This window comes from Euprymna scolopes, chromosome 8 (genome assembly GCF_053919585.1).
Source record: "Euprymna scolopes isolate OS-2025 chromosome 8, ASM5391958v1, whole genome shotgun sequence".
In the NCBI taxonomy this organism is placed as follows: Eukaryota; Metazoa; Mollusca; class Cephalopoda; order Sepiida; family Sepiolidae; genus Euprymna; species Euprymna scolopes.
In genome coordinates, this window is record NC_136489.1 from 72,423,558 (window position 1) to 72,442,673 (window position 19,116).

Sequence of the window (19,116 nt, forward strand, 5' to 3'; positions counted from 1 at the left end):
ATAACAGGTATTAGTGCAGTTTAACATCTACAAACAAATTGTTTTCATTTTAGGAGAGTTCGGTCCGCACAACGTAAAAGTTAACAAGGCCTTCCCGCATCCATGTGCCGAAAGTGGCTTTTTAAATTTGTTTGCGAATGTTAAACTGCAGAAGTGCCTAATAAATTTATTTAGAAACCTATTCTTAATTTAAGGAGAGGGGTCGCTTACTTTATTCTCATCTAACAATTTAATAAGCAAAAAATAGCATAAACAATTGGGGAAATTTCTGTAAACTAACAAAAGTAAAAAAAAAGGAGAAAAATACAAAAAATAAGATATTTTTTTACGACCTGACCCAGCGTAGTATAAACACCCCAAACCTCCCCATATTAAGAACGGCTTTCGGAATAAACACCCCCTGAACCTCTCGATGTTAAGAACGGCTTTCGAGGTTGGGAGTGTTTATTTCGAAAGCCGTTCTTAACATGTGGAGGTTGGGGTGTTTATAATACGCTGGGGCACGTCGTAAAAATTTACGATTTAAAAAATAGCACGGATCACTCTGCATTAGCACACACACACACACACACACACACACACACACACACACACACACACGCATATATATATATATATATATATATATATATATATATATATATATATATATAACTACTTCAAGCCTGAAGAATCCTATGAATATTGCACAGTAAAATAGTTGAACTAAAAAGATAAATGATTTTTCTTATTTAGAATTATTTAAACAAGGATTCCGTTTTTACGATATCGCTTTTATTAAATTGTTAGGTGAAAGTACATAATATTTTCACCATACTCCCCATTTTAAATAAGTTTCTAAATAATAATTTATTATTTCAGCACATAACTTAAATTACATGTAAAATTCAGTTTTTATAGACATACTTTCATTTTTATTTTAAAATACGTTCTAAAAAAATAAATAAATAAAAATAAAAAAAGCGCGTTTTTTTTTTAAATATCTCAAACATTTTAACACTTACTCTGCTATATTTAGACGGAGTAAAATCCTTTCTTTTTATTGCATTAATCCACTGGTAAATTATTTCCTTTTTTTTGGGAAATGAAAACACGGTAACTTTTGGTCCATTTTCGTAGTTACCTCGCCATTTTGGAACTATACATCTCGACGGCATGTTTAAATTTATTTAACCCTCCAAAACTTTAAACCAACTTCCAGTTTAGTCATGAGACACGTGACCAAATTTCAACAGACCGATGTTCATGACATCACCAGACTAAATTATAATCGTCGCTAGGCCATCATATTACGGTAGTTACGCTAGTATCCTGGAGAGGCTTGATTCTATAGATAAACCCAATCATGTTGGTAAATAAATATATTATAATTATAAATTATTAAAATTTCTTTGTCATTACTGTCATTATTCTTTTATAATCCACAGTGTTTCCATAACTGCATTCAAACACAACTCTTTTCATATTAATATTTATTTATACAGACATATAACAAATTACACTGGAAAAAGAATGCTTCGATTCGTAGTTACTAATAGCTAATATCTCTACAGGCGAAAGAAGTTTGTTTTTTCATGTAGGTGCCCATAGAGAAAAAAAGAGTTTTTATTTTTTAAATCAGATCACACGCTCATCAGTTTTAAGCTAAAGTTTTTCCGCTCCTTTTTTCTCTTTATTTCAATATCAACACCTAAACGAAAAGACAGACTATTTTTACGTGATGAAATCTCAGTTATTGTTAATCACATATCGAAACATTGTCATGCCACTGTTACATGCATGTATAAATAAACATTAATATAAGTGGCTCAATTTACTACTGAGCATTATTTTATAAACCCGGTAACAATTCTCGAGATTTTTATTCTTAACCTGGACTACCATATATATATATATATACATATATATATATATATATATATATATATATATATATATATATATATATATATATATATATATATATATATAAGAAATTTATTACTGTGAGTCCAAAATGAGTTTACATATTGTTTCAACTAGAGGAAGATCCTCAAAGAGAGGAAATATCCAACTAGCATCGTCAGAATTCATAGATGGACTAAGTTATAACATCAAATAAGAATGGAAAAATCGTAGATGAAGGGGAGTTAGAAAAATAGGGGGGAGTGGAGGGGAGAGGACGTTGGAATTTAAAGTAGTAGGAGTGTATGCGGTAAGAGAGGGGTTTATAATTAAATATTAATTATGTGTTAATTCTTATAAACGTTTTTTTTTTTTAGTTTATAACGGTTTAAAGTTAAAAGACGCTATTCATATTTATAACGGCATAAGTAACAGTTAATTTAAAGGATAACCATGGCAACAGGTTGGAGAGTTAATGTCAGTGGGCATGGTGTGGTGGGAGGAGGAAGGAACGGGTTGAAAATGGGGTTTAAAGTGATTTAGCCGGGCGGGGAGAGATTGAGAGATATTTATTGTTTATAAAAAAGGAAAAGAAAAAGAAACGGAAAAATAGAAGGATAAATTAATGGACTCACAGTAATAAATTTCTTATATACTGCTCTGGCTACACATTGAGCCACTGGTAAATATATATATATATATATATATATATATATATATATATATATATATATATATATGCGTTTTATTTTTTGTAGCTCTGGCTACACATTCACCACTGGTTAATATATATATATATATATATATATATATATATATATATATATATATATATATATATATATATATATATGCGTTTTATTTTTTATTACCGTATTTTTCTGTTAAGTTACATGATTGTTTCAGCCGTCTGAAACAATAATGTAACTTAACAGAAAAATACGGTAATAAAAAATAAAACGCATATTTGCTCTACAGCAGCATTGAGCACTCTCTTAAGGTTTTTATTAATTACCATTTCTACTATATATATATATATATATATATATATATATATATATATATATATATTATTCGTTATATATCACTTTATAAGAAAACATTGATAAAAAAAAGAAATAGGATGAATCCTTTGTATAACGAGATGTCAGAATTCCGTACATGGTTTATTCGTAATTAGCGCTTTCAGTTCGCTTTTAAGTTCATCAAGCGCCACAGTATGTTTCCAAGTTCATTATTGGGTGACAATAATTTGCCTTTTAATAAGGTAAATTCTGAAATCCTCAGTAGTAGAGTCGTGTTGATCTGTAGGGTCCTGCAATTTGAATTGTGCGTATTTGTGTGTATTTTAAAAAATAAACTTGTTTTACAAATGACCCATCTTATTTCTGTTTGCGTGTTTATTGCATTTACGCGAGCAATATTTTAATCTCATATTTAAATAGGCAAAAAGTTGCCCAGTAAACGAACAATCTGTTTTATTCTGTTTTGGGAAGAATTTATATTGTATAAACCATATTAACGAAATCGGCTTTCTATGGATCCTAATATTGTTGTAACCTTTCGAAATGGTAATAATTAAGACAAAATCAATAGTATAAATAACAAAAAAAAAGTATTAGCGAAAGTATATTACAGAAGTACACGTTTTGATTCTTTGAGCCATTACTGCTGGGAATTGCTACATCGGTGTTTAGATGTGACTATATTTATAGTCTCTATGTAAGTCCATTATTCGCGAGATTGGTAAATCAACTTATTGCGTCACACATCGATAATTTTTTTTTTTTTTTACGTCCCTAACTTATTTCGTCTCGTGTTTTTTTTTGTATTGCCAACCAGAATTAGGGTTACCCACATGATTATATATATATATATATATATATATATATATATGTATATATATATATATATATATATATATATATATATGTGTGTGTGTGTGTGTATGTGTGTGTGTTTGCGTATTACTTTTCGTTATGCTACTCTTCCATTTCATTTCCACTGACAATACTAACATGCTGCCATTAATGTGAAACATAACCAATGATGTTCGTTCTTATTAAAGCACAACTCAGATATATAAATATGCATAATTAAAATAGATGAGTTCAAAATGTATCGAGCCAGCGCAATTTTTCATGTGAAATAGTTATTTTATCTTCATATTTCGATGTAATTGGCTTCCTTCAATGTCGTTCTTTTTTCTATTTTAATTTTTCTTTATTTTTTTTCTGTTACAAGGGAATCTGGAACAACAACAACAACAACAACAACAACAACAATAATAATAATAATAATAATAATAATAATAATTATTATTATTATTGGCTCATAAGGCGCTTTCACACAGGTTATGAAAGATCTCTGCTTGAAGCCAATCTTTGGCGTTCCCTAGAAGCTGAGTGTAAATAAGTCTCCTCAGATTTCCAGTACTCCATTATCGCAACAGCTGCTTTCCATTGATTTCTCACTGGCAGCGGCCATTGGTCTTTACTGGTATTTGAGTGGCAATAACCCTCCCCAAGTTCCCAGTTCTTTTCGTACTTGTCCAGCAGAAGTTTGGTCAGCGCTCTCTCCTTGATATTTCCATCCTCCTTGAACCTTCTCGGCTATTTGGCATCACTTTTGAGGGGGGATCGATGATGAAATAATGGGAGAATGGGATAGCGGACTTTTAGATATGCAGCTCCAATGTTTCCATGTAACCCTTAATTTTTGGCCTTTGCAGCAGATGTGTATTAGTCTTCACATTCAAAGGGTTTCCTTGATATTTCAGCTGTTTTCATTATTGTTATTCGCTATATCTTTCCAGCTATTCCTCTGATTTCAATTTCTCCCATTCGTTTTGCATTTTTTTCGGGATTGTTCCTAGTGCTCTTATTATTGTAGGTATTATTTTGATTTTCTTCATTATCCATATTACTTTCAGCTTTCTGGTTAACTCTGTGTATTTGCTCAGTTTCTCCTTTTCTTTGATATTCATCCTGTGGTTATCTGGGACAGCAAAGTCTACGATTTGACAGGACTTTTCTTTCTTGTTAATTATTACGATATCTGGTCTTTTTGCTTGGATGGGGTTGTCTATTTGTATGTCCATGCCCCCTAGGATTTTGTGATTGTCGTCGATTTCAAGTGATGCCGGCTTCTACTTGTATCATTTGTCTGTACGTTCGAGATGCAGTTCTGTGCATAATTCCCAGTGTACTGCTTTTCCCCACTTGGGTGCCTTTTTTTGCATTCCTTTTGGGTCAGTTTGTTGCATTTGCTTACTATATGGTTTATTGTTTCGTCCCTTCGTCCACACAACCTGCATTTTCTGTTTTCTTGATCTTTTGTCGATCTTTGCATTGATATGATCGTTTCTTATCGAGTTATCTTGTGCTGCATTAATTAAAGACTCAGTTTCTCGGTTTACGTGTCCTTTTTGCATCCATGCCCAGGTGTTTTCGCTATTCTCATCTTTTGTCATCCTTACAAATCTTCCGTGTAGTTGTTTTTCTTCCCATTTTCTTGTCTTATGCTTTGTTTCTCTGTTTTATATTTTTTTGATTTTTTCAGTGTCTCTCACTGCCATAATTATCTTTTCAGTGTTCTGCATTATGTATTTTTCTAGTTCTTTTTTTGGTGTCATTCACACACCCACCCACCCACCCACACACACACACACACACACACACACACACACACACACACACACACACACACACACACACACACACACACACACACACACACACACACACACACACACACACACATATATATATATAACATATATCAATTTTATTTATACAAACATTAATGGCTACATATGTGCATACATGTTTCTGTAATCACCCACGTTGGGGGATTACGTCTTCAGGCCAAGAATTACCGTCGAAAGTGATATTTCCACCAAATACATTTTCCTATTTCGTTTATCAAGTTAGCATGCAACCTGGGTGGGAGTCATAAAAAACGGTAAACGGATGAGTGAGGTCTTTGAAGATAATAAACATCTTTTTCATTTCCCCTTCCGCTTCCAACCTAACTTTTGGTTTTATGGCATAAGGTACTTGAGAATTTAGTTTTCTTGTCTTGGAGTCTGTAAGTTAAGAACCTTAGCGATGGTCAGCTAAGTACTGACCGGTGCCTTTTAATCTACATCCACCCACACACACATGCAACACACATACAACACACACATACACAGACACCGCCACACATACACACACACATTAATACGTATATCCAAAAGCGAATCCATGCTGTACGCTTTTTTTTATTCACGACTCACATACTGAAACTAGACAATAACTCTGAAACTACGCAGGAGTAGAGTTAAAAATTACATTAAGGTAAATAAAACAAAACAAAAATTAATAAAATTAAATAAAAATAAATAAAAATAAAATAAAATAAAAACAAATTAACAAACAAAATATGAATAAATATAAAACACGAAAGTTATCTAAACCCCACATGTACCTATATACGTATATCAATATACTTATAAATGCCTACACTTTGCCACACCCGCGCATATATACACACACACATTACAGACATACAGAGACGAATAATAGCATTTTTCTTTACTTTTGTAGCGTGGTAAACCCTTCGTACATGTAATAGTATGCTACCACACTCCAGACGGGTATATATATATATATATATATATATATATATATATATATATATATATATATATATATATAAACACACACACATACACACATACATACATATATATACATATACATATATATACATATATACATACACACATATACATACACATATAACATATATATAAACAACATTCGGACATTCATACATTCTTGTAGTCTATATTGTTACAACAATCATATACGAGGCAGCCTATTCTAATAGTTCAGAAATATATATGCATATATACATCTACATACAATACACACAGAAATACATCCATATACAAACATACACACAGATATATAAATACACATATATAAATATACAAACATACATGCATACATAAAATACACTTATATATATACATACTCACACAAATATAGACATATACATATATACCTGTACATTGTCACCAAATGATACATCTAAAGTAGAAACAGACATGAATACATTTACCATATAAATTCCCTTTTTCTATCAAACTCCACACGCATAGTTATATTTCATAGCCCCACCCGCTTGTTACAGTTTCCTAAGTTATAGGTTTTTTCGTAAAAATTTACACTACGTAAAAGTTTATATTGAATTCAGCATGAAGTTCATAGGCCTATCCTCATATTAAGCAAACACTCTTTCGATGGTAAGGCAGATATACATAAGATGTATCACGATACAATAATAACATATAATGACACATGACAGAAATCAGAGTATTTAGGTTATACAAACCGAGTATACAAGCTTATATATTGTAGTACTTACCTTCATCTTTGTTTATTCACCATAATTTCCTTATCCCCTTTTCCTTCATTCACCCTTCATTCCTTACTTTCTTTCATCTATATATTTCTTCATTTTTTTAAATTTTATTTTATTTTTTTTTTATAAATTACTTTTCCTACCCGGGTATATAAAGATCTTATATCCATACATGCACACACCCAAAAATATCCATATGCATACATTATTACGAGGTTCACACAAAACAGTCTATTACTCGTTTGGTTACAAATATACCTTCATACAGGTACTTGTTTCGGTTAGTAATACCATAACTGCTCGATGAAGTAGAATATTAAGCGACTTACGTAACCCATACCGGTATGATCATAGTTGCGACCTCACTTATCCTCTTTGTGGGGGGTATTTTATGGGGGTTAGTTGTACTCATAGTTGTTCTAGTCTACTAATTTAGAGTTCTTTAAGTGCGTGCATTCTTAAATATTTGCAGGATATAGCAGTTTCTTTTTTAATATTTAATAATTTTTCTCTGTCTTTAAGCCTAGTTATCTCAAGTTTTTCTGATAAGCATAATGGACATGGTGAGTTCAATGAGTGGCAAGTATTGGCCCTCCTAATAATCTTCCATTCTATACTAGGTGTTTTATTTTCTCTAACTAATTTCCAGTAATATAACGATAAGGAAGTGTCCTTTTCATATGTTTGATTACTCATCGAGCGTGTATGTCAATAGAATATATTTTTGAAAGTCATTTGGGTACTCCCTATGTAGAATCTTTCGTCCCTTGGGTTCTCCACCGGGAATATCCTAGCTTGGTATATCACTGATGAGGTCAGACATTCATTTTTTATTGGGCATTCCTCAGGCTTTTTACAGTTACATTTATTCACCGCAGTGTTTGCACTATTATTTTCATTTTCTCTATTAGTCGTCTTTAAAATTCTTCCATTATGCTTTTTTATAATCCTTTCTAAGTTATCACTACAGCTATAACTTAATTTTAATGTATTTTTATTAAATATTTTATGTAATATATTATTTGGTGGGAAATGCTTGTTAATAAGTTGTAAACATTTTGTACCAAGTTTTGTTTTCAACATAATATTACAAGGGGGTGTGAACCAAATAATTTTCCTACCACGATTTCTAGATCCATTTGTGCTAGTGTTAGTTACTTTATATTTTATCTCTATGTCCTTATACCCACTATTTTTAAGTGCTGTATTATAAATAGCTTTGCAATCATTGAAAGTTACTTCATTAGATGAATTGTTATTTATTCTACTTTCAATAGATAATGGTATATTTTTAATAATGGATGATGGATGGTTAGACTGCGGGTGTATATAAATAGGATTATAGGATTAGCATTATCCTTCATATATGGTTTATAAGTATTCGAATCCAGATCTAAAGTAACGTCAAGGAAATTAACCTGTTTTAAGTTAGAATTAACTTCTACTTTTAGGCCAAAATCTTTCATGTCCCTATGGATTGCTCTCCTAATCTGATCACATTTAACACTTGTAGATTTCTTCACTATTATGAGCCCATCATCACGATATAGGCCCATGTCCCTTCTATCAATAATATTATCTTTTGTTAAATTATAAATGATATAAAGTCCAACGAGATCTGTTACCTCTGCAGAGTCCAGCGATCCCATTGATACCCCGAAAAAGTCGTTTTGCCCATTTTTTGCCCATTGTTCTCCGTTATAGACAAGGACAGTTGTGCGGCATTTCATAATGATATCCAAATCCTCATCGGAGACATTGGTATAGGTCTTAGCAAATTCAATTGCCTTTCCAAAGAGATCCTTTGTGATTGACGGGTAGTAATCCATAATGTCAAATTGCACGAAGGCACATTTTTTCTTATTGGCAATGTCAAGAAACCATTTTACCGGATCCGCCGTATTTATCCATAGGTTCAGGTTGAATTGCCGTTTTAATTCTAGATTGATTTTCTCTAATATTCTTTTACTAATCTTTCCAATTTCGGGTCTGGTTGGGTTAATATACCTGCTCTGTTCACTCATTGAGCACTATTTTGGTAGACCCATGTTGTTTCATTGGATGTACTTCTAGGAAACTAAACTCTACTGGCTATATATAACATATATATAAAAACGCGAGACTACCACAACTCCTCGCACAAGGCTGATGAATCCTAGCGTGGATGAAACGCGGAATACTAACCAGTCCTCTCCGGCCGTCTTTCCTTTTCATATAGAATCGCTCCACATCGTCCTTTGGATGTGGTGAATTATGCATGATCATGGGTTTCCTAGTCTTCTAGTCGAGCTGTCTCAATTCATTTTTAGTCCACCCTATGAACGGTCCAGAGTAACTTACTAATGATACTGCCCATGTATCTATACCTTTTATTAGGTTTCTGCTATATAATTTAGTTTCTAGGAGTTTTCTTGTTCCTCTGAGATTATTATTATTATTATTATTATTATTATTATTATTATTATTATTATTATTATTATTATTATTATTCATTACATGTGTACTTGTGAAACACTAACATTAAAAATATGGATTTGTCAATGACACCCGGGTAGATTTTCACTAACAGCAATAAAATAATACTGGGCAACGCCAGTACGGGTGAAATAATATACTTTATTTTTTTAATATACTATATCTGTTTCATTTTTTGCAGAAAATATAATTTAAAAGATTAGTTTGCTTATTTTGCAGCATATAAATGATATATCAAAATAATTGTATATAACCGATTTATGACCAAATGCTATTATACCTATAGGAGAATGATATTGTGTTTTTTCGAAGGCTTTAATAAGTTTACACCAAAGAGCTGGTAAAATTTTAATAAGGTTTGTGAATACCCATAGTAGCTAGCGGCACCTATTATTTTATTTGAAATCCGCCCTCTATTGTTGAATAAAATATTTATTCAAGATGAAAGCACGCCAGCAAAAATGTTCCCATAATCTAAAAAGAATACAAGCGTATTACTTATGGTGAAATGAGTATATATCGAATGTAAGTAGAAAAACGTTGCTCTCTACATCGCAAACACATACATACAATATGTATGTATGTATGTATATATATATATATATATATATATATGTTTGTGTGTGTGTGTGTGACCCTCCAATCAAATGTTTGCAAGTAGAACTAATCTACCAAACGAAACTATTTCAAGTGTTGAGAAGAAGCATATGTAAAGGCAGACCATCATCTCATACATGTCATGAAATGAAATTAGGATGAAATCACTTACTCAAACAAAAAACATCAAAACGTTTTCATTTCGTTTATTAAAATGATAATTTATGTATGAAAAATTCAAATAGTACACACACACACACACACACACACACACACACACACACACACACACACACACACACACACACACACACACACACACATATATATATATATATATAACATATATATAAAAACGCGAGACTACCACAACTCCTTGCACAAGCCTGATGAATCCTAACATGGATGAAACGTGGAATATTCTGTGTAGCTTAATTGCCATATATATTTTATAACTTACTACGTAGCTCTATCTACGTATTGAGAACTGTTGAAGTAAATACTTAAAGTTTTCGTATAAATTCATACTTTCGTATATTGATTTATGTGATTAAATGAATTAGTCATGGATACTCCCTCTAAGGGTACCTATGTGTGTGATTATAAAGCAATGGTTGTCCAATCGCCAACTAAACTTCTCATAAGACAGCTATGAAGATGCCGAGATCTGCGGAAAGCACATAAAGCATCCGGTATTCCCAAATAATCACTCATTTTAACACTGACCAACTAACATGGAAAGTATAAAGTCTTAATAGCTAATTTAAGTTTTAAGATAAAATTAAACAAGCACAACGATTAGAAGTGGACGTTAACAGGTTAAATAACGATACACACTTTCTAAAACATCCTATTAGCACATATACGACTAACCCCCCAACAAAATGCTATTATCGTCCAATTTTTTTAGTATATATAAATTTTGCACATGTGTAACTCTATTTCTATTTTTTGCCACCTATACTTCTATTCATTTTTAAAAAATAATTTTGTTTCTATGGTTTTGTTTTTTGTATGTATATATATATATATATATATATATATATATATATATATATATATATATATACTAAAAATCAAAACTATAGAAACAAAATTATTTTGGCATCCACTTTTCCAACACGGCCATCTATTTTTAAGTCTAAAATGTGACTTAGTATCATCCCTCCCACTATAAATAGCGTTGTAATATATATATATTAGTGTGTGTGTGTGTGTGTGTGTGTGTGTGTGTGTGTGTGTTGAACAGCAAGGATAATTCAAATTTGCTTCTTTTGCGATCCGTTTTTACCAGCCGGGAAGAGAAACAAACAGCAATTATCCCTGCTGCTCAACAAAACACTCATAAAAGAAAAAAATTCTTCCCAAATATATTAAAAGGTATATATATAAAGGGTCATGTGTGTTTACGCCTGTAAGAAAATGAAGGAAAACAAAAAATACCCGATATTCATAAATTAATTGAAATTTAAAGAGGAATCTCCTTTGAAAAAAGTCATTATTTTGAATTCCAATGTAAAAAAAAAAAATCGTTAAATTTAAATAAAAAAGATATTTTGAAACTCCGAATTTTTTCTCCGAACCTGCCACTCAATAAACCGAAAGTTCCACATTGGTGGGATTCATAGGAAACAAAAGCAAAGTAATTTATCAACAATAGATAGCCACACAAAATACATAAATAAAATAAATAAATAACAACCTGAAAACAATATAAACCTTCGATCGCCATTTCTTGTGGGAACAGATATAAAAAGACTAAACAAAATTCGATAATTTCGACTATAAAGTAGTTTCATTATATCGGATTATAAACCGATATTTTCTGACCTTTGTAACATTTTCAAATAAATATTATGTTCTAATAATTTTTCTTTGCTTGGATTCTGTCCCCAAAACACCACACAGTATATATACAATGGCAGCAAAAAGAAAATTGCCACCAGTCATTTTTCAAAAAACGTAAATTTAAACAACCTATACACCTCATTTGATTCACATTTTATTCATCTATAATTTTACCTGTTCGTATTTGCCTTTAAATTGAAATGGCCTGCACAATCTCCAAATCTCAATCCTATCGAAAACCTATGGCATTATATCAAGCAACAGTTAATAAAATTTGAAAACTGGAAGAACTTTGGACAAAAATTAAAGAGAAGTGGGATGCCCTTTCATCGGAGTATTGCCGGAGACTTATTCAAGGAATGGCCAAAAGATTGTAGGCTATCAAATTGCAGAAGGGCTATTCTATTAAATATTAGCTAGTTCATTGTGTTTCGGTTGTATTTGTGGTTGTATTCTAAAGTTACATTTAAATAACAATTTTCCATTGTGCGGAATTTCTTTTTGTTCTTCTCGATCTGAATTAATTTTTTTAAATTGACGTGAACAATAGGATACTTCCATTAAAATTCAAATACAAACAAGTAAAATTACAGAGGAATAAAAGTCGAATGAAATGAGGTATATGTTGTTCAAACAGATACATTCAATTTAGCTTAAATTTACAGTATTTGAAAACATGTCAAGTATGGATTTCCTTTTTTGGCGCCACTGTATATATATATATAGTTGCCTGTCTAGCCGCACCGATGAGCAGTGAAACAGCCAAACAGTACTGTATGTGGATGACTATATATATATATATATATATATATATACACATATATATATATATATATATATATATATAGTGAATTAGACGTTACGTATACGACGATTCCAAACACTATATATATATATATATATATATATATATATATATATATATATATATATATATATATATTATGTATACGACGATTCCAAAACACTATATATATATATATATATATAATATATATATATATATATATATATATATATATAGTGTTTGGAATCGTCGTATACGTAACGTCTTAATTCAGAAGCAAGTTTTTGAATAGTTGTGCATAGATTGGCTTCGATAAGGCTCTTAATTGATCATTTTCAACATTCGATGGCCGACCACTACGCTCATTATCTTCAGGACTCTTGTCGTCGTCACAAAATTTCTGGAACCATCTTTGTGATGTGCGTTCAGTAGTGGTTCGTTGGTATAGCGAGCTGTTCCTATAAAATTTATATACTCTAATATATAAACGGCTATGTGTCTGTTTTATTTTACTAATATGCAAGAAAGGGAAAAAGTCCAAGACGTACAATTATCCAAGACATGCAGCATAGCTGGTCACCAATATTCCATTGGTATTTGTAGGGTGAGGGCTATAGAATAAGGCCAAAATAAATGAACACAATTATTTGTTTACAAAGACGAGTCTACTGAGGAGGACTCTGTATCGTAGGAATAGAATCATTTTCGGTCTAGCTTGAACTGAAATACGAAAAATGTGCGAATTTAGTTTTTCTATCTTGTATTCAACATTCTGAAAAGAAGACATAATTGTTTTAAAACGATTGTAATTTAACTAGGTAGAGATAAAAAAGGCTCTTTAAAATGATATATAAATTAAAGGTATTATAACGAAAACTTATCTGAAAATACACAATTTGAAATCAAAATTAAAAATTCCCCAAGAACTCTCTTCTCACCTCAATATATATATATATATATATATATATATATATATATATATATATATATATATATATATATATATATATATATATATGATTGCGCATGCGCGTGTACATGTATGCGCGTGTGCGTGCGTTTTGTTTGATTTTCATTGAGGGCGTGTCATAAGCAAATGTAAGAGAAGAAAATTATTAAAAGTTTTTTTTCCGCGCAAAACGCGCCACCCGAAGCAACAAAGGTCGAAACAAAGAAATATACACACAGCGCGTTTTTGTGGGATTTTTCGCAGCGCCTATAGTAACAATCAATACAAAGAAAATAATTCGGTTAACATCAAATATAAATAAAACACTCATGTGTGTATGTGTGTGTGTGTGTGTGTGTGTGTGTGTGAGGGTGTACACAATAATCTATGCATATCTTTTGAGGGAGCGGACCAGTGTGCGTAGGTGTTTCGTTTCGTAAATATTGTTTGTTATGATTATTAATATATGTCCTGTGCCAGAAAGAATTATTCTACCTTGAATGTATGCGATCGGAAATTCTTTCCTATATAGTCATCTTATTTAGAATACCCATCCTCTAAGGATTCATTATACTCTTTTTTTTATTTGGTCACCGCTTATTAAAGCCTGGAGGTCAGTCTAGGATAAGGGTCACTGAGTGTTCGGTAGACAGTGAGATAACACGGTGATAATCATTAATGGTAGAACCTAGGTTGGGTTTAATTATATCAGAGGTAGAGGCACAACCTTTAATGTTTTATATTTTGTTCTTCAGAATACAACAAAACAATACACGGTTATACTCTCTTTTATATTATAAGGTGTACTCTGATTGGAACAAAAAAGTAAATAAGAAAAAAATCTTTAATCTAGTCAGATTTCTCCTTTATTGATCGAAAATAGAACAGATGTAGTGTAGCATCACAACAGATACTAAACTTTGAACTCTTTATTGCGAAAAATATATAAAATCCAGTATAATTTTTTAACAAATTAGGTCATGGGAAGGAAAATATAATACGTTGATCATCCTTTATATATTCAATTTACTTATATTATACTAAGCTAGAATCATTGCAGATACCACACTATCACATTTACTTTAAAGGTGAGGGGACACGCTACTTAAAATATATAAAAAAGTTCCGAGAATCTAAATTATAATAGACTGTAATCTTTGCCCCCAAAACTTAGGTTTTTAGATATAGACTTACCAAACCATATACATTCTGAAACTTTATTACCCAGGACAAGTGTATTTCATTTAATCAAAGTTGGTACACTGTTATGGCGAGGTCGTTATTCACGCTTAACATAATCTTTAAGTTTAATTTTTAGATATTATTGTGATTACATTTCATTTAATGAAGTGACTTCAAACACCTATAATCCTATGGCATAAAGTACAAACGAGTACAAATAAGACGAACATTATTCGAACCAACATTAAATATATATCACTTCATATGACGTATTGCTTTCTACATTATTCGAACCAACATTAAATATATATCACTTCATATGACGTATTGCTTTCTACATTATTCGAACCAACATTAAATATATATCACTTCATATGAGGTATTGCTTTCTACATTATTCGAACCAACATTAAATATATATCACGTCATATGGCGTATTGCTTTCTACATTATTCGAACCAACATTAAATATATATCACTTCATATGACGTATTGCTTTCTACATTATTCGAACCAACATTAAATATATATCACTTCATATGAGGTATTGCTTTCTACATTATTCGAACCAACATTAAATATATATCACTTCATATGACGTATTGCTTTCTACATTATTCGAACCAACATTAAATATATATCACTTCATATGACGTATTGCTTTCTACATTATTCGAACCAACATTAAATATATATCACTTCATATGACGTATTGCTTTCTACATTATTCGAACCAACATTAAATATATATCACATCATATGACGTATTGCTTTCTACATTATTCGAACCAACATTAAATATATATCACGTCATATGGCGTATTGCTTTCTACATTATTCGAACCAACATTAAATATATATCACTTCATATGACGTATTGCTTTCTACATTATTCGAACCAACATTAAATATATATCACTTCATATGACGTATTGCTTTCTACATTATTCGAACCAACATTAAATATATATCACTTCATATGACGTATTGCTTTCTACATTATTCGAACCAACATTAAATATATATCACATCATATGACGTATTGCTTTCTACATTATTCGAACCAACATTAAATATATATCATTTCATATGACGTATTGCTTTCTACATTATTCGAACCAACATTAAATATATATCACTTCATATGACGTATTGCTTTCTACATTATTCGAACCAACATTAAATATATATCACATCATATGACGTATTGCTTTCTACATTATTCGAACCAACATTAAATATATATCACTTCATATGACGTATTGCTTTCTACATTATTCGAACCAACATTAAATATATATCACTTCATATGACGTATTGCTTTCTACATTATTCGAACCAACATTAAATATATATCACTTCATATGACGTATTGCTTTCTACATTATTCGAACCAACATTAAATATATATCACTTCATATGACGTATTGCTTTCTACATTATTCGAACCAACATTAAATATATATCACATCATATGACGTATTGCTTTCTACATTATTCGAACCAACATTAAATATATATCACATCATATGACGTATTGCTTTCTACATTATTCGAACCAACATTAAATATATATCACTTCATATGACGTATTGCTTTCTACATTATTCGAACCAACATTAAATATATATCATTTCATATGACGTATTGCTTTCTACATTATTCGAACCAACATTAAATATATATCACTTCATATGACGTATCGCTTTCTACATTATTCGAACCAACATTAAATATATATCACTTCATATGACGTATTGCTTTCTACATTATTCGAACCAACATTAAATATATATCACTTCATATGACGTATTGCTTTCTACATTATTCGAACCAACATTAAATATATATCACTTCATATGACGTATTGCTTTCTACATTATTCGAACCAGCATTAAATATATATCACTTCATATGACGCATTGCTTTCTACATTATTCGAACCAACATTAAATATATATCACTTCATATGACGTATTGCTTTCTACATTATTCGAACCAACATTAAATATATATCACTTCATATGACGTATTGCTTTCTACTCCGCATTAGCCAGAAGTTATTTTTTAAATCACACTTTATGTAATTGAAGGCAAATTGAAGGTTCAACCGTAATGCATGCGAGGCCGAAACTTCTTTCTTCAAATTACTCTACTAACAGTTGATCTCCACTATATAATCGTCATTGTTTTGCAAGCATGAGTCAAGTAGGATAATTTGGAGTAATTCCAACATGGAGGAATACTTCCCAATACATTTGAACAGAGATAAACCAGTTTTGTCGCACATTACGCTTTAAGAGCACCATATCCATCTGTGCCTCAAAGTTCAGGAAGCCTCACCATCAAGAATATATTCATGAAGAAAATTTCTCTAATGTTGAGAGCAAAGCGACAGTAGATGGTGCCCAGAATGTATGAGCAGAGCCAGAAGGATGGTCCAGAGAAAGGAAGAAAATCAAACAAAATGAATCACGTGTTGGCTTGGACCCACAGAAAAAGTTAAATGAAATGGAAAAAAGATATCAGTGAGCATCTTTAGTGAAGACTCAGAGTCAGAATTCGACAATGTCAGAAATGATGACCATCAAAACTTCGGCCATTGACCTCAGTGAGGCAAAATATGACGACAATCATCCCCTCCAAATTAGAAGACTTTCGTGGTAGCAATTAGTACTCTTATCACGACGTACTTTATGATATTGTCTTCTTGATCTTCTTTTTCTTTTTCTACTTCTTTTTCTTCTTCTTCTTCTTATTTTATTATTATTATTATTATTATCATTATTATTATTATTATTATTATTATTATTATTATTATTATTCTCTCACAAGGAGTTTTTACGCAGGTCATCAAAGATTTCTTCTTGAAGACAACCTGTGGTGTTTCCTGGAAGCTGAGTGACAACAAGTCTCCCCTGGTTTCCAGTACTCTCCACCTTTTCCGATAACATTTGCAAATGACTTTGCGTTATCGCAACAGCTGTTTATCATTGATTTCTTGCTGACAGTGGCCATTGGTTTTCACGGTAATTTGAGTGGCAATAAGCCTCCCGTGGTCCCAGTTCTTTCCGTGCTTGTACAGCGGAGGTCTGATCACGGCTTTATCCTCAGTCTTTCCATCCCCCTTGACCGTTCTCGATTATTTTACATCATATTCCTGGAGGGGGGCGGTTATCGGGACATGGGAGTTGGTGGAGGCGGGGATAGAGAACTTATAAATATGTAACTTCAATGTTCTTGGTTCAATGTAAGGCTTCTTCACGTATTGCCTCCGCAGCAGTTTGTCTGTCCCGAGCATGTGGCTCATGTGTATTAGTTCTCGCATTCAAGGGTTTCTTAATATTTCAGCTTTTTTCATTATTGTTATGCGTTGTATTTTTCCAGCCATTCCTCTGATTCCAATTTCTCCCATTCTTTTTCAAAGCTTTTCAGAATTATTCACAGTGCTCCCACTATTATAGATATTTCCTTGATTTTCTTCATCATCCATATTCCTTGCAGTTCTCTAGCTATATCAGTGTATTTGCTCCGTTTTTCCATTTCTTTGATATTCCCCCTGTGGTCAGCTGTGACAGCAAAATCTACGATTTGACAGGAATTTTCTTTCTTGTTAATTATTACGACATCCGGTCTTCTTACTTGGATGGGGTTGTCTATTTGTATGTTCATGTCCCATAGGATTTTGCGATTCTCGTTTCTAAGTACTGTTGCTGGCTTATGCTTGTACACATTTTTCCGTGCTTTCGAAATGCAATTGTTTGCATAATTCCCAGTGTACTACCCTCCCACTTGGTCGTGCCTGTTCTTGTGTTCCTTTTGGGCTAGTTTGCTGCATTCGCTTATTATATGGTTTATCGTTTCGTTCCTTTGTCCACAGAGTCTGTATTTGTTGTTTTCTTGTGTATTTTCGATCTTTGCTTTAATGTGGTTGGTTTTTATCGAGTTATTTTGTACTGCAGTTATTAAGGATTAAGTTTCT